General features: G+C 35.1%; 1 long non-coding RNA gene across 1 annotated transcript in view; it reads right to left on the bottom strand.

Annotated features, from left to right (window-relative positions):
- Positions 1–3,224: 3,224 nt before the first annotated feature.
- LOC129494527 (uncharacterized) overlaps positions 3,225–23,885 on the bottom strand; it is a 1,043,078-nt gene continuing 1,022,417 nt past the window's right edge. Inside the window, exon 8 of the long non-coding RNA XR_008661366.1 lies at positions 3,225–3,260. This is a non-coding gene — a long non-coding RNA (uncharacterized LOC129494527). The remainder of the gene's footprint in view (positions 3,261–23,885) is intronic.

Raw genomic sequence — 23,885 nt, 5'->3', positions numbered from 1 at the left:
AATGCTTTGGCTATTACGTTAGATGGTTTTTGTTCTCTCAATTCAAAGCAGTCTCAGAACATAGTGGCAATTATTGTCTCTGGAGTTTCACCTGGTTTCAAATTCTGATACCACTACTTCTACTTGTGTGACTTTGGGCAAGATATTTAGTTTCTCTAGTTCTCAGGTCCCTATCCAAACATGGAAATAATTCAAGTATAGACTGCAGAAGTTTACTATGAAGAGTAAATGAGATATGAAATTATTATGCATATCAAAAATAAAGGTTAAATACAGGGATAAAGGGATAAAGGATACATTAAATAAGAAATCTATCTTTCATTTGGCAAAATTAAAAAGTTCAATATTTTGTAATATGTTGGAGTTAGTAGCCTGCTTTTAAGACTGATTATACAACATCCATAGACTATGGCCTACAGAGGGAAAGAAGAATTTCTAGTGTAATGTCCTAAAACACCACCACTAGTGAGCTGGTGTTGGCAGACAAACGGAGGGGAAAACAATTTGGGAAATTCTGATCAAATACTATGTCCTAAATAAAATGTTCTAGACTTCATCCAATTGTTTGACAAAATGCCATATATATATATATATATATATATATATATATATATATATATATTTACGATAGTCATACAGAGAGAGAGAGAGAGAGGCAGAGACACAGGCAGAGGGAGAAGCAGGCTCCATGCACCGGGAGCCCGACGTGGGATTCGATCCTGGGTCTCCAGGATCGCGCCCTGGGCCAAAGGCAGGCGCCAAACCGCTGCGCCACCCAGAGATCCCAATGCCTTATATTTTTTAGACAATCTGAAGAAGGCAGGGTTAGTAAGAACGAGATGGATTTGTTAAGTGACAGATGAGCCTCTTAAAAGACATTAGAATGAGTAGATATTAATCTGAAGGATACTTTGGACCTGGGTTCGTTCCTATCAGTCTTTGGTGGAGTGGAAATACTGTAAAATGTAAAAGTCAGAAAGGTTGGGGTTTGGATGCTTGTTCTAACTCTTATTAGGTGTCAGCAAGCTTTGCTCCTTGACCGCCAGTTTCTTATCTGTAATCAGAAGATAGGATATCATGCAAAGCCCTTTACTTCAGGCTTGGCACATCTCAAGAGCTCAGTAAGTACTATCAATAATTATCACTGTTATTTTTACTTTCATTTCATTTCTGTGATGAGATGAAGATAGTTATACTGTTTTGTTTCCATTTTTATTCATTTTGAATATAAAGGCATGAGAGACTGGGTTGTCACCTATCCTATCTCCAGAACGTAAACGTCTAAAATACATCACATTTTTCCATAAAGTGTATCACATATTTCCACTTTCAAACATGCCTATATGTGGGCAGATAAATTCCTGACATTCCAAGTTTCAATGAAAATAATAATAACATTTACAGGCTACCCTATATATCCCCTACTGTATGTCAGGTTCTGTTCTGAAGGACTTTTCATATAAAACTCATTTAATCCTCACAACAGTCTAGGAAGTACATACAATTATCTATATTTTACAGGTGAGAAACCTCAGACACACACAAGTGAGTAATTTGCCTAAGATCAAACAGCTAGCAAATAGAGAATCTAGGCAAGTCTAGGTATAGAACCTATGCAATTTACCCTTATAACATAATTGATTTGTTCTGAAGAAGCAATATCATCAATGAAGCTATGTTTGAGATATGTTTATTGACATTAGATCAGACCGAGATCGAGCTTAAAAGAAAATAAGAGCATCATTGGTGTTATTAGTTCTATGGGAATAAGTACTCTGGGTTCCTGAGCAACTGGTTTTTAAATTCACTCTGGAACATGATGTGTTCAGAAAATAGAAACTGATTCTATACAAATTGCTGAACCATAAAACAGAATGATTAATACAATAAGAGAGTCATGAACAAAGACAAGGAGTTCAGAAGACGGCATCATTTTGACTGGGGTATTCAGGAAAGTTCGATGGTGAAGGTGAGCTGAATTTTTTAAAGAGAAACAATGAAGAACTACAGGAGAGACAGGCTGAGAGTCTGAAATAAATTCACTACAACCTCTATCTTGTTTGTTAAATACCCTTCTAATTTGACTTCAATCATATCATGATTTCTGAAGGAACTTTGTGTGCCTTTTCTGTATACTAATATTCCCATTTTCTCAGAAATATGTTTCTACATCAACTCAAAAATGAAATTAACAGAGAATTTGGGAGGTGATATCTTTAAGCTGGAAACTTAAAAATTTTTACTAGAGAAGAGTAAGCATGCTAAGTAACTTTTAAACTTTACAAACTTTATTTAAAAAAATTAATTAAAATCATTTTAGTTGATTTTATAATTCATCACAGGTTTATGCAGGATAATAGTTTTAAATGGTAAGCCAGCCAATCAAGTATTTTAGAAAGAGTATAGGAATGATTTATTTCAGAGAATTATCATTTTAAGATTAGAAACACAATATTAAGCTGCAATGGACAAGGAAAATGCACTTGGTAAAGGATTTTATCAAAAAAGTATTATTATGATAGATGAAATGTTTGTATTAGAGAAAAGATATATAAGGTGACAAAGCTATGTTAATAGCAACAATTTTGTTGCAAAATACTGAGAACTAAATGCATCACATTATAACCTGCTATTGTTTAACAGAGATCAGGCATTTAAAATTTTGGTAATCTATTTGCTAATCTGTTTTCTTGCTTTATTCCTTCATTAACAATAAATAGCTTTGTAGCTTCCAGAAAAAAAAACAAAATAAAGTATGTAGGCGAGACCACCGCCGAGGGCTAATAATTTCATAGCAGCAGCAGCTAAATTCAATCAACATTTAAATCTATAGGCATCTGCTGCTCTAGTTCAAAATTTTAACCCATTGCGTTGTTAGATTTCCCACACATTCATGACTCACATCATCCATGATTCAGAACTGAAAAATAAATCCTTCATTGGCAGATCATTTCCCAGTTGTTCCATTGTTTTGATTGTAATTTTATTTATGAAAAAACAACTGGTTATCCATACTAAAGAACAATCTAATCATAGCATATTTTATAAGAGAAATAAGGTGAATAGAATACGATGTTTGAATATTCCTTCCATACATCTATCCCAATCAGTATTTTTTTAGTGCCAACAATATATTAGTCATTGTATTAGGTATTAAAATCCAAAGAAGGGAAAGAAGGGTTAATATTTGTTGCAGACTTACCTTGCGTCAGATACCGTAGGTGTTCTCAGACAGTCCCTGGCCTCAAGAGGTTCAAAACCTAATTAGCAAGACAGAGAACAAAATTATTTTAAGAATAATATTTCCAATCCTAAATTGTCTTTGAGATATCATATTTCTGCCATCTTTTTTTTTCAAGTAGTTTGAGACAGAGAGGAGAAAAAGCAAGAGGGTAAATGAGAAGCTGGTATCAATTTTGTGTGATAAAAAAATCTTTAACTGAAATACCAAAACGCCAGAAATTAACATGGAGCTTTATTTTGTCTATATGCTGTAAAGTAGTGAATACTGACCCTCCCCTTCATATTTTGGGTCAAGACTAGCATGTCTGACATAAAATGGCAGACTACTTTCTTGCACCGGTTTCATCAAGTTTACGGAAGGAATGTCTTACTTAGTTTGTTGCTTCTTGAAATTACATAATACACTTCAAAACTTCCATTCTTTGTTCTTTATAGAACAGGATGCCACCTAGGTTGTTAAAGCCAAGCTAAAACAAATCTTCATTTGTCCTATTCATCCTAGGACTAGCTAGCATGGATTTAAAAAAAAAAATCTTATAATTATTACATTCATGTGAAAAATTCTCAATTATTTTTTTTTAAATCCACAACTCTAAAAAAGTCAAAAAGCCAATTTATCCTAATTTCTCAATGGGATCATTTTACAAGTTTTAAAGACTATCCCAATTCTTCTTATCTGTTTTCATAATTGCTTCCTTCTGTCTAGACCACTGTCTTCTCAACTGTTTTTCCATGTGTTCAACTTTCTTCCTCTTGCAGTCGTCATCCCACACGGAAAGCTTTCCTTGACATCCCGCTGCCTCCAAGTTTTGCTAAGATACATTTCCTAGATGCTCTAGAAGTTCTGCGTACTTCGCGAGCTGTTCACCAGACTGCTGCTTCTCCTCCGGTTACAAAATCACACTAAGTTTTGCAGCTAGATATGCCCACGTGACTGAATTCTTCACAATGGAATGAAGCTAGATGTAAATCACGGCACCATCAGAGCTGGCCTTGAAATCATCTCGTGCATGCTCCCTCATGTCATGTTTGCTCATTACAGGTAAAATCCCTGAGGACCTGGAGGAGGAAGGATCCAGAACAGCAAGAGCCTGTACTTCCACCTACATCTCAGGATCACCCCTCAGGTCTCACCCCTCAACTAACAAAGTCTGTTGAGAGTAGAGAGTTGAGCATCCATCATCCCACCCTGACTAGGAACATCTATTGGCGTTCTGTGTAAATGAGAGTTAAATTTCAGTTCTTCGTGACATTGAACTGTGTATTGCTTGCTGTAGTCCTCAGCCTGCCCAGACTGTGACTGCTCTGTCGGTCCGCCCTTCCCACGACGTACACCCACACGCTGGGCTTTGTCGTGTTCCAGGCTCCAGCTGAGCCTGGCACAGCATACACCGCATAGCTATCCTCCCCCTCTTTCTTAATAATTTGAATCTTACAGTAAGATGCACCATGAAAATTTCATAGGAAACGTTACTCTAAATAGTTATTCCTTCGGAGGGAAATGCAAGGATTCATTTAGCCCAGGCTTCGAAATACCTCCCCATAAATACCATAAAGGTAAAATCTGATTTTGCTCAGGAATTCAAAGCAAGTGTAAACATCGAAACGTTTTTGCAAAACTGCTTTTGTAGGCTTCGATTTGCAGTTTTTCCTACAATGATGAGAGCATCACAAAACCTTGGTCGTAAGTAATGGATTCAAAGGCTCTGTGACAGAGTTGCACTGACTTGGAACATCCTTCGAATCTCCACTGGGGATTTAATGCGACGGAGAGAAAATGAAAGGTAATTTTCTTTCCTTTTCAAAACAATAACCAATCACAGAACCCAAGACCTTCTGCTCTTCTCAAAGTACAATGAAATAGCTTTTGAAGTCTAGACAAAAATAGGGACATCTGACAAGCCATACCAAGTCTCAGTCAGCATGCCTCCGTGTATCTCCTCCCAACCCCCTTGCTCCTCCAGCTAAAGAAGATGCACACAGACTCCTTTTCGGGCAACCACCTGTTGTGTTTGAGGCCAGGTCCAAAAGGTCTCCCCATAAATCTCATCGTCTCTGCACTATCATCCACTTGCTGGTTAAATTTAGTACTGTTTGGCAGAACCCACATTTCAGACACATACTTCCTTTACTTGTGGTCCTATTTAAGGAAAATAAAGAGGAAATGGTCCAAATTGCTTCCTTTTCAAAGAATTATGATAAAGTTTTTTCCTTTGTTTTGTTTTCTGTGAAACACACACCGGCCTTTTTACCCAAAAGAAAAATCCTCAAGCTCTGTTCCACAGCTCATTTAGATTATTTCTGAATGGCACTTTTAGGCTAGATTTTATGGTAACTTTAATAAATTTGTAGTTCATTCATGTCAATGTTAATATATAATTTCCCTTGGCAAAGCACTAGTCTCTTTCATGTCTGGCAAACACACTTTGGGTTTGCCAGAGGTAGTCATTTCTTAAAGTTTCCATAGCCATTAAGACAACTCTTAGGGATCCCTGGGTGGCTCAGCAGTTTAGCACCTGCCTTCTGCCCAGGGCGTGATCCTGGAGTCTCGGGATCGAGTCCCGCATCAGGCTCCCTGCGTGGAGCCTGCTTCTCCCTCTACCTGTATCTCTCTCTCTCTCTCTCTCTCTCTCTCTCTGTCTCTGATGAATAAATAAATAAAAAATCTTAAAAAAAAAAAGACAACTCTTCTCCTTCTTAGACCATCACAAAGCTACCTTTCCTTTCTGAGCACAAATATCAACCTAATGGCCTGTTGATCTAGGAAGAAAAAAAGACACAACAGAAGATTTAACACCAGACAGAAAAAAAAAATACACACACACACATATATACTATATATATTTATATGATAATGAATTTGGTTCTTCTAAATCATGTTTAATGTTTAAGTCAACTGCACTTCCTACAGTGGTCGAAGTGCAAATTATTAAGAAGTCTAAATTTTTTTTCTGAAAATTGAGGGAAAAATGGATCATTAATTTTTCTCTTAAGCAGAATAAAATGAATTTTCAGCAACTGATTTAGCCAAGTAAATACGGTCCAGCTCATGAACAGGCCTTATGTGTGGGAGAGAGTGAAACAAAAAGAAGAAAACTGTGGTAATGTATAGGTTCTCTCATTTCAATACTTTTTGCCAAAGCTCCTACTAATTGTTGTGGCCGAGGAAAGTGTAAGCGTTAGAGTCAATAATTTTCAAGAGCAGAACCATCCATGGTGAAGTATAATCTGGCATAATACAGTTTTATTATTTACAGATGTGCATAGAACATGGTTCTAAGAAGCTTTGAAGGTTTCCATTTACTTTGGTCATAAAACTAATTTCCCCCACGAAATAATAAACATCTCATATACAGCCTTTCATTTAGAATGAATCCTTTCATTTATGTCAGGAGAATGACATCTTTTATTTTATCTTTTAAATGGAGTTAGCTGGAGTTGAATCATCGATGTTTTATATTCTGATTCATAAAATATACTTTGGACTTCCTCACTGCAATTTTTCTTTGCTGTATGGCATGGCTTCTGTCATAGTGCAAAAGTTCCAAGTTTCATTACTGATCCATGACTCTGGTGTATGTAACAGGCATACTTTAATTAAAGTACGTCAAAACTTTAAAAAAAAAGTATTTCAACAGAAAAGCTGGAATTTAATTTATATGCTATAGTGTGATGCTTTTCACTACTCTTTTAAATTAGGGGAAAAAAAGTTTACTTCATATGAAGTTTCTTTTGCTGCTAACCTTATTCTAAAACAACCCCCCGAAAGAGAATTATCAAAATGCAAGTTATTTTAAAATAGATTCTATATTTGCACAACCAACTGCTTTAAGGTGGTTTAAAATTACATATTAAAGAGATTCCCTTAAGAGGCTTTCGTTCTCTTTTATTCACGATTGTTTGCACATGCTTTTCTTTAGTCATTGTTCTCACATTTTCACAGATTTGAGTTTATACTAGATAAGCAACACCAGGGAAGCAAACATCCAGGAAAAATAAAATTTGAAACCCCTAAAGGTAACTGACTTGCAAAATTTCAAATCCTGATTTCATATGCAGATAATACAGTAGGAAGCCAGTAAAAATGAATGCATGATTTTAAGATCTGCTTTGTCAAATATTTTTGACTCCCTAAGTTACATAACTTTACTTCTTTCTTTTTTTCTTTCCTTCCTCCCTCCTCCTGTCTCTTTCTCTTTTCTTTTGCTCATTTTCTTTTTCTTCTTTTTAATTTTCTCTTTTAATTTACTTGTTTAAAATTTTAATTACAGTGTAATTAACATATAGTATTATATTTGTTTCAGATGTACAATACAGTGATTCAACAATTCCATATATTGCTCAGTAAGATAAGTGTACCCCTTTACCTATTTCACCCTCCTCACCTCCTCTCTGATAACCATCTGTTGCTCTCTACAGTTAAAAGTCTTGGTTTTACTCTTTTTTTTTTTACTTTGTTTTGTTTCTTAGATTCTGCATATAAGTGAAATCATACAGTATCTTTCCCTTACTTGCTTATTTCACTTATCATTATAATTCCTAGCTCCTCACCTATGTTGTTGCAAATGGCAAGAGTTCCTTCTTTTCTATGGCTGAATAACATTCCATTGTATATACATACACCATCTCTTCTTTATCCATTCATCTGAAGTGGATACTTGGGGTGCTTCCATACTTTGGCCATGATATACAATAAACATAGGGGTGCATGTGTCCCTTTAAACTTGAATTTTTGTATTCTTTGGGTAAATATTCAGAAGTGCAATTACTGGATCTAATAGGGTAGCGCTATTTTTAACTTTCTGAGAAACCTCCTTTCTGTTTTCCATAGTGACTGACGCAGTTTGCATTCCCACCAGCAGTGAACAAGGGTTCCTTTTACTCCATATCTTTGCCAACAGCTGTTGTTTCTTGTGTTTTTTATTTTAGCAGTTTTGACAGGTACGAGGTGATATCTCCTTGTAGTTTTTATTTGCATCTCCCTAATGATGAGTGATGATGAACATCTTTTCATGTGTTGGCCAACTAGAAGTCCTCTTTGGAGAAATATCTGTTCCTCTCTCTGGCCCACTTTTAAATTGGATTATTTGTTTTTGAGTGTTGAATTGTATCAGTCCCTTATATATTTTGGGTGCTAACCCTTTTTTAGATACGTCATTTGCAAAAATCTTCTCCCACTCAGTAGATTGCCTTTAGTTTTGTTGATTATTTTCCTTATTGTACAGAAGCTTTTTATTTTTATGTAATTCCAGTAGTTTATTTTTGCTTTTGTTTCTCTGGCCTCAGAAGACATATCTAGAGAAATGTTTTGCTCTTTTCTAGGATTTTTATGGTTTCATGTCTCACATTTAGATCCTCAATCCATTTTGAATTTGTTTTTGTTTATTGTATAAGACAGTGGCCCAATTTCATTCTTTTGCATAACAGCTGTAGAGTTTTCCCAACACCATTTTGGAAGAGACTTTTTCCCATTGCATATTCTACCCTGTTTTGTTGAAGATAAATTGACCATACAATTGTGGGTTTATTTCTGGGCTTTAATCTGTTCCATTGATCTCTGGGTCTATAAACACAGACATTAGATAAACATTGTTTATCCATTTACACACCCACACATCATACTCACACAATCAGTTGTGCCTCTCATCACTAAATGTTTTTTTGTTTTGTTTCAGGTTGTGTGTGTGTTCCTACATGGTCCTTTAATAAAAAAAAAAAAACATGCAGAACTTCATATAGGGTCCAAATACTTTCTGCATTTTTTAAGTCTAAGCATAGTGTGCTTATAGGAAAGTACACAAACAATGAATCATACAAAAGTAAAAGTGGTCACTAGGGTGACCACTACACAGGTCAAAATATAAAACATTTCTAGTACTACAGAAACACCTTGCTCCCTCCCAATCCCATTTCTCCATCTTCATCAAAGGTAAGCAAACATCATCTTGATTTTTAAGTCTATAATTTAGAGTTGCCTTGAACATTATATCAATGTAATCATATATTACATATTACTTAATATTATGCTTATTGGTTTCATTCATATTGCCATTTGTCAAATATCATTTGCATGTGCCACACTTTATATACCTATTGTATAGCTGATGGGCATTGGGTCATTTCCAGTTTAGAGCAATTACAATTGATGTTGCAATAAACATCCTTGTAGATATTTCTGAGTACACATGTCATACATAATGACATACATAATGAGGAGTTGAACTGCTGGATCATCTGGTATGCATATGTTCAACTTCAGTAGATAATGCCAGACTGTTTTCCAGAGTGGTTATAGCAATTATATTTCCCTGAAATATATTCCTATTGTATCACATCTTGACCAATACTTGGTTGAGGTATTTGCTTTGAAAGTCTAGGTTAGACCAGTAAAAGTAGAGACAGGAATTAGCCTGGCAAAGAGAAGATTCCTGATCTGGGGCTCAGTGAACTGGTGGTAGAGCGATGGCTGTGCTCTGAATGGTGAACACTGGACCATTACAACCCAAGAAGTAGGAGGATCCATGAAGGACTCAGGAGTCTAATGGTGAGCATAGTATTCTGTCTAATTGTGAGGGTGTAAATCAACCCAGGAACAGAATTTCTGAAATTAAATTGTGTGTGCATGTGAAAATAAATTGTGTGTGCGTGTGTGTGTGTGTAAGAAGGGAGGACCAGAGTCTTTTCACAAGCAAATATACAAATCCAACACATAAAATAGGAAGACTGTCTTTATGAGAATCATTAGAAATATCTAGGGTGGTAGATTAATGATGAGAAATGTCATAAGAGAGGTTGCCATGAAAAACCACTTCATACCAGTCTATTTTAAATTACATTTCATTATACTTTTTAACACTGGTTTCTCTTTTTTTTTTTTCTCAAGATTTTATTTATTCATTCATGAGAGACAGAGAGAGAGAGAGAGAGAGAGAGAGAGAGAGGCAGAGACACAGGCAGAGGGAGAAGCAGGCTCCATACAGGGAGCTTGACGTGAGATTCAATCCTGGGTCTCCAGAATCAGGCCCTGGACTGAAGGCAGCACTAAACTGCTGAGCCACCCGGGCTGCCCATTTTATTATACTTTTTTGTGATCAGTTCTGAACATATTGTGTCTCAGAAGGGATGGAAATACAATTTTCAGATATGAGAATTTCCCATAGGTATTTACTGAACTGTTTTAGTAAATGACTATTTTATAAGGTAATTATTTTATAATTATCCTATAGAAGGTGATTTTGAAAAAAATATCCTCTAGAGCCAGAAATAATCATAGAATTTTACAGCTGAAAGAGGTCTTGGGCAACATCTAATTAAACCTTCTCATTTCACAGATGAGGAAGTCTAGGTGCACAGTTGCCCAGTTATTTGATCAGGCTAAGGCAATAGTTAACTGCATATTCAGAAGAATTAATGCTTTTGACCTGGAGGATAATCATCATAAATTCATTTTATTAAAGGAACATTGAAAAAGTTCTTTCTTTTCCAGGCCCATGCCTATGCATCTATCAGAACTCATTGAAGTTCATCTACTCTGAGATGCTCTCTCTGATCCCTTCAGGTCTTCCTTAAATGCTTCTACTAGGTCTTAAATGACATTTTATAATTATTTCTATTATCTGTATACTTATCTCTTTGCTCACTGTATTGAGAAACCAGAAGGTAGACCTGCTGTTTTTTCTGCTTGTAGTCCTTAGCATTTTGCATAAGCCTAGTATCCAATAGTACTGGGTAAAATTTGTGGAATGAGTTAAATGTTTCAAAATTTGGTCCATAATAATTTTGGTGTGTATTTAGTTAGGTAGAAGTAAAATATACAACTGTACCCATTATGTTAGTCTTTTGAACTATTGTTATTTCTGGTCCTCTCCTTTTCAGGCACATGGTGGAAATATACTTCCTTGTACCCTTAAAATTAGTGTATCCCTGTTATTTGAGCACAAGTATCACATGTCACTTCCATGTAGAAGCCTTTAACAGGTGAGTATCAATTTGTTCTCCTCTCCCTCAAGCCCCAATGATCTTAGAGACTCTCTGAGTGAGGACAACATAAGCAGATTCCTTAGCCAACTTATTATTGACACACAGGTATGTGTATGATTGACAAACCTACATTTTATTTTCTAGTTTATTTATGTTTAAGTCACTGAAGCTTTAGAATTGTTACTGCAGTATAACCTAGCATGTCCTCACTTTCTGTAATGTGATGAGATTTTGGGATCTCTGGGAGAGACTGAGCCCTTTTTTGTAGGCGAGACGAATATGAATCATTGGAGGCCAAAGGGTGGACTGTGGGAGACAGCTTCTAAAATGAATCCCAAAAATCTTCATCTCCCAGCGTTTACGTATTTGTGTAATTCCCTCTCTTTGAGTGTGGGTTAGATCCAGAAATTTACTTTTAACAAGAAGAATACTGCAAAAGTGATGATATGTTGGTTATGAAATTGGAGTTTAAAATGTCTGTGGCTTCCTTCTTGCTTATCCTCTCTCACTCTCTCTTGTAGAATCCTTGGTCCAGGGAAAGCCAGGTGCCATGTGGTAAGGACCACTCAAAAGACCATCTGGCAAGGAATCAATGACTCTGACTTTTATCAAAGAGTACCTGAGATATGTCAACAGTCTATGAATGAGCTTGAAAGCGCAACTTGTTCTATTTAGGCCTTGAAATCACCTCAGTGTTGGCTGCTACCTTCATTTCAGCCTCATGAAAGAACTGAGCCTTCAGTACTCAGCTACACTACTTTGATTCATGACACACAGAAGCTAGGGGATAATAAAAATTTGGTATTTCAAACTTCTGTGTTTTGGTACAATTTGTTACAGAGCAATAAATGATGAACACAGTTCATATTTCCCTACCTAAATATACCACACCAATAGCGCAAACACATTTAACATTATGTCAGAGATGCCAGATGATAAGCATATCTAAAGTTTGAGTCAATGTTTTAATTATTTATTACAGCATTGGAATATAGTTATACTTTATTAGTGGATATATAAACTCAAAGCCATATAAGAATCAAATTCATAGTTGGGTCACTTGAATCAGTTAATTATATCAAAGATATATTAGATATGAGCAAGGATTTCTAAATCTAAATAAGATATAATTAGACATATAATAGTTATTAGCATTTAGGGTATTAAAAATATATTTTTATCTATTTGATTTTTATGGGTAAAAAAAACTTAATTTGTACATTAAGGAGAAACATGGGTTATATTAGACCATTTGCATGTTGCTCCAATATAAGCTAGCTTCTACTTAAATAGCTAACCCAATTCTTGTAGTGCTTCTAGAAAATTTATCAAAATATGATCAAAGGAGTGCAGGGGCAGTGTGATTCTAGGGCTTTCAGGTTATTTTGAATCATCTAAATCTGAAAATAAGGGCATGACACCTATACTTTTCCCATAACGGTTCAATATCAGAAATCCAGGACAGTGTCTGTACAGTAAGTCAGAGTTAATGTTCAAGTCTATATAGCAAGAAGAAGAAACACCATAAGAAAAAAAAGTACAAAGTATTTGGGAGAAAGCAAGAGTGCAGTGCTTGTATAAAAAATAAACTTATATGCTGAAAAACCTTCCACTGGCAACCTTAAGACAATGCAGTACAGCTTGAGCCCCAAAGGAGGGACACTGCTTAGGTATTAGCCTAATAAACTTGAAAGACAGATATCCTATTTATGAAAAGGCTTTTCATAGGTGAGTACAATTGTTTCCACATGTTTGAAGTCTACCCTGTTTCAATCCCACCAGGAATTCCTAATGAATACTGCATTTTCTGTGGAAGCAACAATTCATAATTTCCCTTTCTTCTTGTTTGTTACTACAAAAGACTTAGTCTTGGGGGCTTTGATTAAGATGATGAGACAAAGAATAAAACAAACAGAAAGTCTGTTAAATGTCTGCCTGAAACCAGAGCTGCACCACTTAATATGAAAGCCTCTTCTAAACCAATAATGAAATAATCATCCTTTTTGCAAGACAGATAAGAAAATGAAGGCTAGATGTAGATTTGAAGAAACTAATTTATACTGGAGGAGGGAGAAAGAGAAAGGAGCAGCAACAGAAAATCAACTGTTAATGAATATCAGAGACTGCAGAGAAGTCACAAGATAAGCTGCAGCCTAGGTTCCTCCAGCTAGAACATGGCAATCACTTCTCTGAGAAGAGATGCTGATAACACCCCTCCTCTCCAACAGGCAATCATTTCGCATTTTATATTATTTGAAAAGAGCCTGATTATTTTTCTTGAATGAAACCAGATTGATTCACATTTACCTGTCAACAGAATGTTCCATTCCTGTTTTGCCTGTCTATTTAAAGGCATATGACCTGACTGAAATTCTATAGATAAACCTTTCGTTAGAGAGAAATAAATAATAATGGGTGAACAACTCATGGCTTTTATCATTTTTTAATTTTTTGGTAGAGTGCCAAATTATTCTAAATTAAAATCCAAAGCCTGATAAATATGACTGATTTGTGCAGTAGTGGATTGAGGTCACAATATTGGCTTTATTCAAGATCAGATACAATCTTTAAAAACCATATCCAGAGAGGAAAGCCACACATAAAAATGATAATTATGTTATTTTAAGTGTAGTTTAAAAGGGGAACAATATAACATATAATCTTTTCTGGTAATTTATATAAACATTTAAGTATTCCTCTATCATGTAGGGACAGACAAGAGGGATGTGTAAAGATAAACAGGCAGAAAATAGCTCATCAATGGATTTATATGGCTTTGATTTTATTTATTGAAGTTGGGTGTTGAGATCCAGAGCCACAGTGGGACAGTGGTTCTAAAAGCATTTGTATAGTATTTCCCAAGTTATACATATATTGCCTATTATTGAAAGAGGAGAGGAAACGGAATGCTTCGTTGGATATCCCAAGATGTGGGTTCTGGTGTTGGGATCCAGAGCTTATCAAATAGGTATTTTTAGTAAATCAATGAGACTTTTTAGCTTTTGTTTTTTTATTCTACCAAATGAAAGAGTTAAATAATATTCTCAACAATCAATTTAACCTCATGAACCCTATGCATCACAATCTTATTAGATAATATAATTTAGATAGAGTATCTACAAATGTGAATTTGTCTATATACATGTGCATGTGTATATACAGCTTTATCCACTAATCAGATCATTAAGATGGCAATCTTATAGCATTCAAAGTTATGGAAACTTTACCCTAAGTCTGAGATAAATAAAGATTACACTGAAGCTCAATTTCACAGTGTTATATTCAAGTATTTCACAAAGAAAGTTTAGTTTAAAATTCAGTTTTGCAAAGTGAATCAGAATATTCTGTGTGTGGTGTACAATTGATCCTTTGGAACATGGAAGATGCTCTGGGTAATAGGAGCTTAGTGTCCATTACCAAATAATATCAAGTTTAAACTAATTGAAGACCAATATTCCTATGGAGGCAATGGAAAATCATTTTTTCAAGGGAATTACATAAGAATTATGTTAGTCTCTGTTTCAGTATGTTTCTTACGTGGATTGATATTAAGATGAACTTTTATAGTTTTTGGATTTTTCATTAAAATATTGATTTTTTTTTTGTCTCAAATCATCACACAACTTAAGATGGTTTTTTTTTCCTGAATGGAGCATTTACATCCTTCAAAGAGCCTGTATAATCATTGCTTTTAGGTTTTCCTGGGTATCAACATTATTTAAATGCCAAAATCCCCCAAAAAAACCAAAAAGAAAAATAAAAACATGCACACAAAGATAATTTCAAAAAGTATACATGAACTGTAAATTTTTTTTATGAACTGTAAATTTTTTACAGTACTGAAGAACTGAAACAGCTGTAGGCTGTCAAGGACAAAAAAAGAACAATTAACTAAAAACCAGTACTGGAGATAGGGTTGTGGGTAAGACAGTTTCATCATGAACAATTAAGTGGAAATGTTCCATAAATGCTCATATTTAGAAAATATAAGAAAAAAATTTTGTGAACATTCTGAAATTTCCTTTTATTAGCTAAATTATTTGGAGGAATGATATGAAAAAAGACTGTATAATTTGGGAGATAGTCCACTGGACTGTATGGTGGGGAGAGGCCAGGAATCTAGTCCATGTTTGGCCATTTGCTAGTAACGTGACTTTGGGTAAGGATTTAACATATCTGAACTTCCATGCTCTCAGGTCAAAAATAAGATGATGATCTGCCTTTAAGAATATATACATGGAAGTTTGTTGTAAAAAAATCATATGCAATCCAAAAGTTGAATAATTGCTATTACTGACGTTTTAAGGATTCTTCCTGCTTCCCTGTGACACAAGTTAAAGTTATATTAAGTAGTCATGGCCCCAGTCAGGTGTGAACTTTTGACACCACCCATCAATTCACCCATCATACATTGAACCAATCATTTGTCTCGCTTTTTTTCCTTTGTATATTTGTTCCTTGAATTCTACATATGAATAAAATCATGGTATTTGTCTTTCTCTGACTGACTTATTTCACTTAGCATTATACTCTCTAGCTCCATCCATGTCATTGTAATGGGAAGATTTCATTCTTTTTAACAGCTAAATAATATTTCATTATATATATATACATGTATATGTCATCTCTTATTTATCCAGTCATCAACTAATGCCTCCATAGCTTGGCTATTGTAAATAATACTGTAATAAACATAAGGGTGCACGTATCCCTTTGAATTGCAATTACTGGATCATAGGGTAGTGCTATTTTTAACTTTCTGAGGAATCTCCACACTTTTTTCCACAGTGGCTGCCCCAGTTTGCATTCCCACAAACAGTGAACAAGGGTTCCTTTTCCTCCACATGCTCACCAACACCTGTTGTTTCTTGTGTTATTGAGTTTAGCCATTCTGATAGGTGTGAAGTGATATCTCATTGTAGTTTTGATTTGCATCTCCCTAATGATGAGTAATGATAAACATCTTTTCATGTGCTTGTTGTTGATCTGGAAGTCCTCTTTGGAGAAATATCTTCATCTTTGGCCCATTTTTAAACTGGATTATTTGTTTTTGGGTGTTGAATTGTATCAGTTCTTTATGTATTTTGGGTACTAACCCTTTTTTAGATATGTCATTTGTAAAAATCTTCTCCCATTTAGCAGACTGACTTTTAGTTTTGATTGTTTCCTTTGCCATGCAGAAGCTTTTTATTTTGATGTAGTCTTAATAGTTTATTTTTGTTTTTGTTTTCCTGACCTCAGAAGACATATCTAGAAAGATGTTAGGTCTCATGTAAAAAAAATATATTGCCTGTGCTCTCTTCTAGGATTTTTATGGTTTCAGATCTCACATTTAGATCCTTAATCCATTTCATTTATTTTTGTATATGGTGTAAGACAATGGTCCAGTTTCATTCTTTTCCATGTTGCTGTCCAGTCTTCCCAACACTATTTTTGAAGAGACTGTCTTTTTCCCATTGCATATTCTTTCCTGTTTTGTTGAAGATTAACTGACCATATAACTGCGGTTTATTTCTGGATTTTTCCATTCTTTTTTCATTGATCTATATTTATATTCCTGTGCCAATACCATACTGTTTTGATTACTACAGCTTTCTAATATAACTTGAAGTCTGAAATTCTGACACCTTTCAGCTTTGTTCTTTTTCAAGATTGTTTTCACTATTCAAGGTTCCATACAAGTTTTATGATTGTTTTACTTCTGTGAAAAATGCTGCTGGCATTTTGATACATATTGCATTAAATGTGCAGATTGCTTTGGGCAATGTAGACATTTTAACAATATTTGTTCTTCCAATCCATGAGCATAGAATGCCTTTCCATTTTTTTTGTGTAGTGTTCAATTACTTTCATCAGTGTTTTAGAGTTTTCAGAGTACAGATCTTTCACCTCTTTGGTTAGGTTTATTCCTAGGTATCTTATTATTTTTGGTGCAATTGTAAATGAGAATATTTTCTCAATTTCTCTTTCTGCTGCTTCATTATTGGTGAATGGAAATGCAACAGACTTCTGTACATTGATTTTGTATCCTACAACTCTACTGAATTCATTTTTAAGTTCTAGTAGTTTTTTGGTAGTCTTTTAGGTTTTCTATATATAGTATTATGTCATCTGCAAAGAGTGGAAGTTTTACTTCCTCCTTACCAACTTGGATGCTTTCATTGTCTGATTGCTATGGCTAGGAGTTCCAGAATTATGTTGAATTAAAGTAGTAAAAGTGGACATCCTGGCCTTATTCCTGACCTTACAGGAAGCATCTCAATTTTTCAACATTGAGTATAATTTTAGCTGAGTTTTTTATATGTGGCCTTTATTATGTTGAGGTATGATCCCTCTAACCGACTTTGTTGAGGGTTTTTATCATGAATGGATACTGTGCTTTGTCAAATACTTCTTCTGGTTCTTACCATTTCTCTTGTTAATGTAATGTATCATGTTGATTGAGCTAAGAATATTGAACCATCTTGGCAACTTAAGAGTAAACCCCACTTGATCATGGGGAATTTTTTTTAAGGTATTGTTGGATTAGATTTGATAATATTTTGTTGACAATCTCTGCAATTTGTTCATCAGGGATCTCTTTAAATGTTTGGTAGAATTTGCCTGTGAGGCCATCTGATCTTGGACTTCTGTTTCTGGGAGTTTTCTGATTGCTGATTCAATTTCTTTGTTGGTTATTGGTCTGTTCAATTTAATTTTTCTGTTTGTTACTATTTCAGTTTTGGTAGTTTATATGTTTTAGGAATATATCCATTCTTCTAGGTTGCCCAGTTGGTTGGCATTTAGTTTTTCATAATATTTTTTCTTATTGTTGTTTATTTTTCTGTGGTGGTGTTATTTCTCCTCTCTCATTTGTGATTTATTTATTTGAATCTTTTCTCACTTTTCCCTGATAAGCCTGACCAGAGGTTTATCAATGTTATTGATTTTTTCAAAGACTCAGCTCCTGGTTTCATTGATTTGTTTTATTGGATTTTTGTTATTGTTCGTTTCTATATCATGTATTTCTTTTTTTTATTTTTTTTAATTTTTATTTATTTTATGATAGTCACACACACACACACACACAGAGAGAGAGAGAGAGAGAGAGAGAGAGAGAGAGAGAGAGAGAGAAAGAGGCAGAGACATAGGCAGAGGGAGAAGCAGGCTCCATGCACCGGGAGCCCGACGTGGGATTTGATCTGGGGTCTCCAGAATTGCGCCCTGGGCCAAAGGCAGGCGCCAAACCGCTGTGCCACCCAGGGATCCCTATATCATGTATTTCTGCTCTAATCTTTATTATTTCCTTCTTTCTGCTGATTTTAGATTTTGTTTGTTGTTCTTTTTGTAGCTCTTCTAGGTGTAAGGCTAGTTTTTTTTTATTTGATATCTTTCTTGCTTCTTCAGATAGGCCCATATTGCTATATCTTTCCCTCTTAAGACTGCCTTTGCTGCATCACAAAGGTTTTGGACTATTGTGTTTTCATTTTCATTGATTTCCATATACTTTTTAATTTCTTCTTTGATTTCCTGAGTGACCCAGTCATGACTTAGTGCATTAAGATTCGTGCATTTATGGCCTATCCAGATATTTTTTCTTGTGGTTGGCTTCTAGTTTCATAACATTGTTGTCAGAAAAGATACATGGTATGATCTCGAACTTCTTGAATTTATTGAGTCTTGTATTGTGGGCTAATATGTGATCTATTCTGGAGAATGTTTCATGTGCACTTAAAAGTAATATGTATTCTGTTATTTTAAAATGGAATGTTCTGAATATATCTATTAAATCCATCTGGCCCAGTGTGTCATTCAAAGCCATTGTTTTCTTGTTGATTTGCTGTTTAGATAATCTATCCATTGATGAAAGTGGGTGTGAAAGTCCCCTATTATCATTTTGTATTATTATCAATTAGTTCCTCTGTGTCTGTTATTAACTGTTTTATGTGGTGCTCCGATGTTAGATGCATATTATTTACACATGTTATATCTTTTGGGGGGATTAATCCCTTTATTATAATGCAGTGTCCTTCTTTATCTCTTGTTACAGTCTTTGTTTTAAAGTCTAATTTGTCTGATATTAAGTATTGCTACTCTGGCTTTCTTTCTTTCTTTCTTTCAAGATTTTTATTTATTTATTCATGAGAGACACACACACAGAGAGGGAGACATAGGCAGAGAGAGAAGCAGGCTCCATGCAAGGAGCCTGATGTGGGACTTGATCCCAGATCCCAGGATCACATCCTGAGCCAAAGGCAGACACTCAACTGCTGAGCCACCCAGGTGTCCTTCCGGCTTTCTTTTGATATCCATTTGCATTATAGGTGTTTCTCCATCCCCTCACTTTCAATATGCAGGTGACTTTAGGCATCTCTTGTAGGCAGCATATAGATGGGTCTTTTTTTTTTTTTAATCCATTCTGTCACCCTATGTCTTGATTGGAGTGTTTAGTCCATTTATATTAAGAGTAATAATTGATATGTATTGATTTATTGTCATTTTATTATTTGTTCTGTGGCTGTTTCTGAAAATGTTCTCTTATCCTTTCTCTGTTTCAAGTTTTGCTGATTTTCTTTAGTGATGTATTTGAATTTCTTTCTCTGTACTCTTTGCACTTATTAGTGGGTTTTATATATGGTTACCATTAGGTTTGTATTTAACCTTTTCTGTATATGCAGTCTATATTAAGTTGATGGTCACAGAAGTGTGCACTTATTCTTTATTCCTCTCCTTCCTATATTTCGGGTACATGGTGTTTTATTTTATATCCTTTTATTATGGGATTTCCTTGTCTGTTTTTTTTTTCCAGAAGTATTCTTTTTACTGCTTCTGTGTTTTCCATCTCTATAATATCACTTTTGATCTCTCTTTTCCATTCCATTAATATTTCTTGCAGGGCTAGTTTAGTGATCATAAACTGGTTTAGTTTGTTTGTCTGGGAAACTATCTTTCTTTCTATCCTAAATGATAGCCTTGCTGAATAGAATATTCTTGATTGCAGATTTTCCCCATTCAGCACTTGAATATATCATGCCACTCTCTTCGGTTTGCAAAGTTTCTGTTGGAAAATTTCTTGCTAACCTGATGAATTTTCTCTTGTAAGTTACTCTCTTCTTTTGTCTTGCCCCCTTATTATTATTATTTTTTTAATCATTGTATTTTGCCAATTTGATTACAATGTATCTTCATTTGGGTTCACTTTTGGTTGATTTTGATAGGAGTCCTCTGTGCCTTCTGGATCTAGATATTTGGTTCCTTCCACAGATTAGGGAAGTTTTCAGCTATTATTTCTTCAAATAAATTTGCTGACCCCCCATTTTTTTCTCTTCTTCTTCTAATACTCTTATAATATGAATGTTTTTGTTTGATGGAGTCACTGAGTTCCCTCAGTCTATTCTTGTTTTGCATAATTGTTTTTATTCTCTTTTGTTCAGTTTGATTACTTTCCATTAATATGTCTTCTAGGTTACAAATTTATTCTTCTGCTTTTCTATCTGCTGTTCATTCCATCAAATAATGTTTCTCATTTCACTTATTGAGTCTTTTGTCTCTGCTATGCTATCCCTTATCTCTGTGTTAAGGTCTCACTCATGTCTTCTACTTTTTTTTCAAGTCCAGCGAGTATCCTTATGATCATTGCTTTAAGTACTCTGTCAGGAACATTACTTATAGCTGTTTCATTTAGATCTCTGGTTGTGGCCTTGTCTTGTTCTTTCATTTGGGATGGATTTCTCTGTCTTTTCATTTTGTCTGCCTCTCTGTGTCTGTTTCCATGTTAAGAAAGTCAGTTATGTCTTCTGCTGTTGAAAGTAATGACTTTATGAAGAAGGGGCTCTTAAGTGCAGTATCTCCTGTTCACCAGAAGCTGGCATTTCAAGCAAGTATCTTATATGTATTGTTTACCTCCTGCTGTTGTGTCTGAGTCACTTTTCTTTTCACTTTAGTAGTCTGTACTGCCTCCTTGCTTGTTGTGGGTTGTGGGCTGTGCTTACTCTGTGGTAGTAGTAGGTTCCAGGTAGGCCAGCTTCTGAGCAGGATTGCTGTGTTAGCAAAATTCATGTTGTGCTACTAGTCCTATGCTGTGTGTTATGTGCCAGGGCAGCTTGGGGCATGAGGCTGGGTGTAGCACACACATGGCTTTAACAAAATTTGCCCTAAGCCCAGGGCCAATGCTGACAGACGTGAAGTAGGTGAGTCCTCAGGAGAAATTGTGGGCACACCTCCCTGCTGCTAGCAGATTAGGTAGTAAGTCTCTGTTCTTCCCCGCCTCTCACAGTTGGCTCTGTGTTTATGATGGGAGTTGGGGGAGGAAAATGGTGTCTACAGCTTCCTCATTTTTGGAAAAGTCCCCAAACACTCCAAAATCAGTAAGAACAGATGTCTTCCAGGTTGTCCTCCTGCACTGTGTAAACTATCGTTTTATGTTGCCTTTCCACACAGGCTGCTATTCCTTTAAGAGAAAGCACATAGAAATCACTGGCCCTCCAGGCTCAGCCATTCCTGAGTCAGCTGACTTTTAAAGCTCCAGGCTCAAAGTCCTACTGGTTATGCCAACTCATGGAATTTAGCCTCTCTGGTTTTCAAAGCTAAATGTCATGGGATTTAGTTTTCCTCATGTGAGCTCCCTAGTACTAGGGCCCATTTCTCTGTGCACATAGATCCCTTCTCCCTCTGTCTGAACTTCCTGAACTTTCAAATGCAGCCTCTGTATCTATATCTATATCTATATTTAGTTATCTATATTTAGTTGTGGAGTTTGTTCTGATAGTCTTTGGATTTTCTCTAGTTTATTGACTTGGATATGCATGACATCTAGTTGGAAACGTTGGATAGGGAGAGCTCAGGGTCCTCCTATTCTGCCATTTTCCCAAGATCCTTTGAGAAGCTTATCTTTAATGCACCAATGTTGTGCTCATATTCACTTTCTTTCTTTCTTTAAGAGAATCGATGCTTCGTAGCATCCAGATTTCTGATACTGAAATGTCTCAAGACCTAATTTGGGGAAAGAATAATTTCAACTAGATGTTTTGTAGTGAAAGAACACAGGAAGACTATGGGGATTTCTGACTTTGTACAAAGGAATAAAAGCATGTATTTAGGTTTGTTTATATTTTTAGTTACAAATCTTGTTTTTCTTATATTTGGTTGAGTTCAGTTATTATTATAATTTCACTTAGATCTGTGGCTCTGTATTTTTTCAATTCTCTGTAGTTTCCAGTGGGTAATTTTTAGGTTATAAATATACACGTGCAATCCACTATGTTGAAAATATATACCATAAAATCAAAGCAAGCTTGAAACATGAAGTTTGCTCATTCTTCTAACCTACTTTTAAATATTTGTTTAAAATTTCACTGTATAGCTCTCTTTAGTTTATAGCCTTTTGTCAAATAGGTTTAATTTTTAAAATATATCTTTCTTTTATTCATTTTATAAACATGAAACCATTTAGAAATTAAAGATCCTTTAAGATAGATGAAGCTGTTGGTAGACACATGAGATGTAGAAGCATACTATTTTAACTTTTTCTTGCTTCGAATAAAGCTAGTCTTGAGAATTTTAACTTCTTTATAAATATTTTTAGTGACTTAACTTGGAATGCCTAAGATTTTGTACTTCAATGGGATAGAGTTACTGAGGGAAATGGGCCCAAATGGAAACATATGGAGTTAGTTTTAACCTAGTCTCAAATTCCTATATGTCCTAAAATAAAAATGAACTGGACAGAAACCTTATGATTCTATCGGCCTGAGTGTGTCTATAATCAGTGCCTTATCTTAATGGAAAGTATCCGATTTGCCCCTCTGGATAGATGACTAGACATTGTATAGCTTCAAATGACGGGAGGTAGATGAATAGACCTTCTTATTTGGTTCCTATCTGTATTCCATTAAAGAAGGTCTGCATTTGATTCTAAGGTCAGAGCTCTGGCTTTCAGATTCATCATAGCTTGAGTGTTTTTCAGAGAACTTCTCAACCATGGAAAAGGATAGAACATTTGATTAATTATCGTTGTATCACTAAAAATATGTGTGGGTAAGCAGGTCACGTGTTATCCAGAAGGCCTGGACTGAAAGTCAGTTAAGATATAAAGGGCTTCCCTGACAATAAGTGCAAAAGGAGCCTTTATATCAACCTTCCAAGTAAGAAGAGAAAGAGTAGATGACTGGTTGTTATATCTAGAATACTTTGCAATATATGTAAAACACAAGGAAGGGCTCTGTGTGCTGTGCATATATTAGTGCTGGTGTAGGGACTGGTTTTAGAAAACATGGAAGACAGTTTTTAAGCACATTCCCTTGTTCAGGGACATATTGTAAAATCCTACATTTAGCATGAAATAGGTATTTTATGAAAAATACTCAGTTGCCTTAAGTAAAATCACTAATCTAATTGCTACCCTGTATACCTATGTCATATACCTTGGTCTTTAACCAGAAACTTAGAGACTATAAAATGCATCCATGCTATGAGATTCATCGTCAGTATTTTGCTGCTTTATAGCAGCTTTATATAAGTAGAAGAATAAAGACAAGAAGGCCAGAACCAATATATAAATGGTGATAACTGACTAAACAAGATCCAGATTAAATTAAACCTAAGGATATTTTACCTACAAATCACTTCATTGGAAAGGTGAATATAAATGAGTTAAATAGTATTAAAAAGAAAAACTATTTCAG

Source organism: Nyctereutes procyonoides, unplaced genomic scaffold (genome assembly GCF_905146905.1).
Source record: "Nyctereutes procyonoides isolate TBG_1078 unplaced genomic scaffold, NYPRO_anot_genome, whole genome shotgun sequence".
Classification (NCBI taxonomy): Eukaryota; Metazoa; Chordata; class Mammalia; order Carnivora; family Canidae; genus Nyctereutes; species Nyctereutes procyonoides.
The sequence above is the reverse complement of the archived record's forward strand: the minus strand, read 5'-3'. Positions and strand labels throughout refer to the sequence as shown.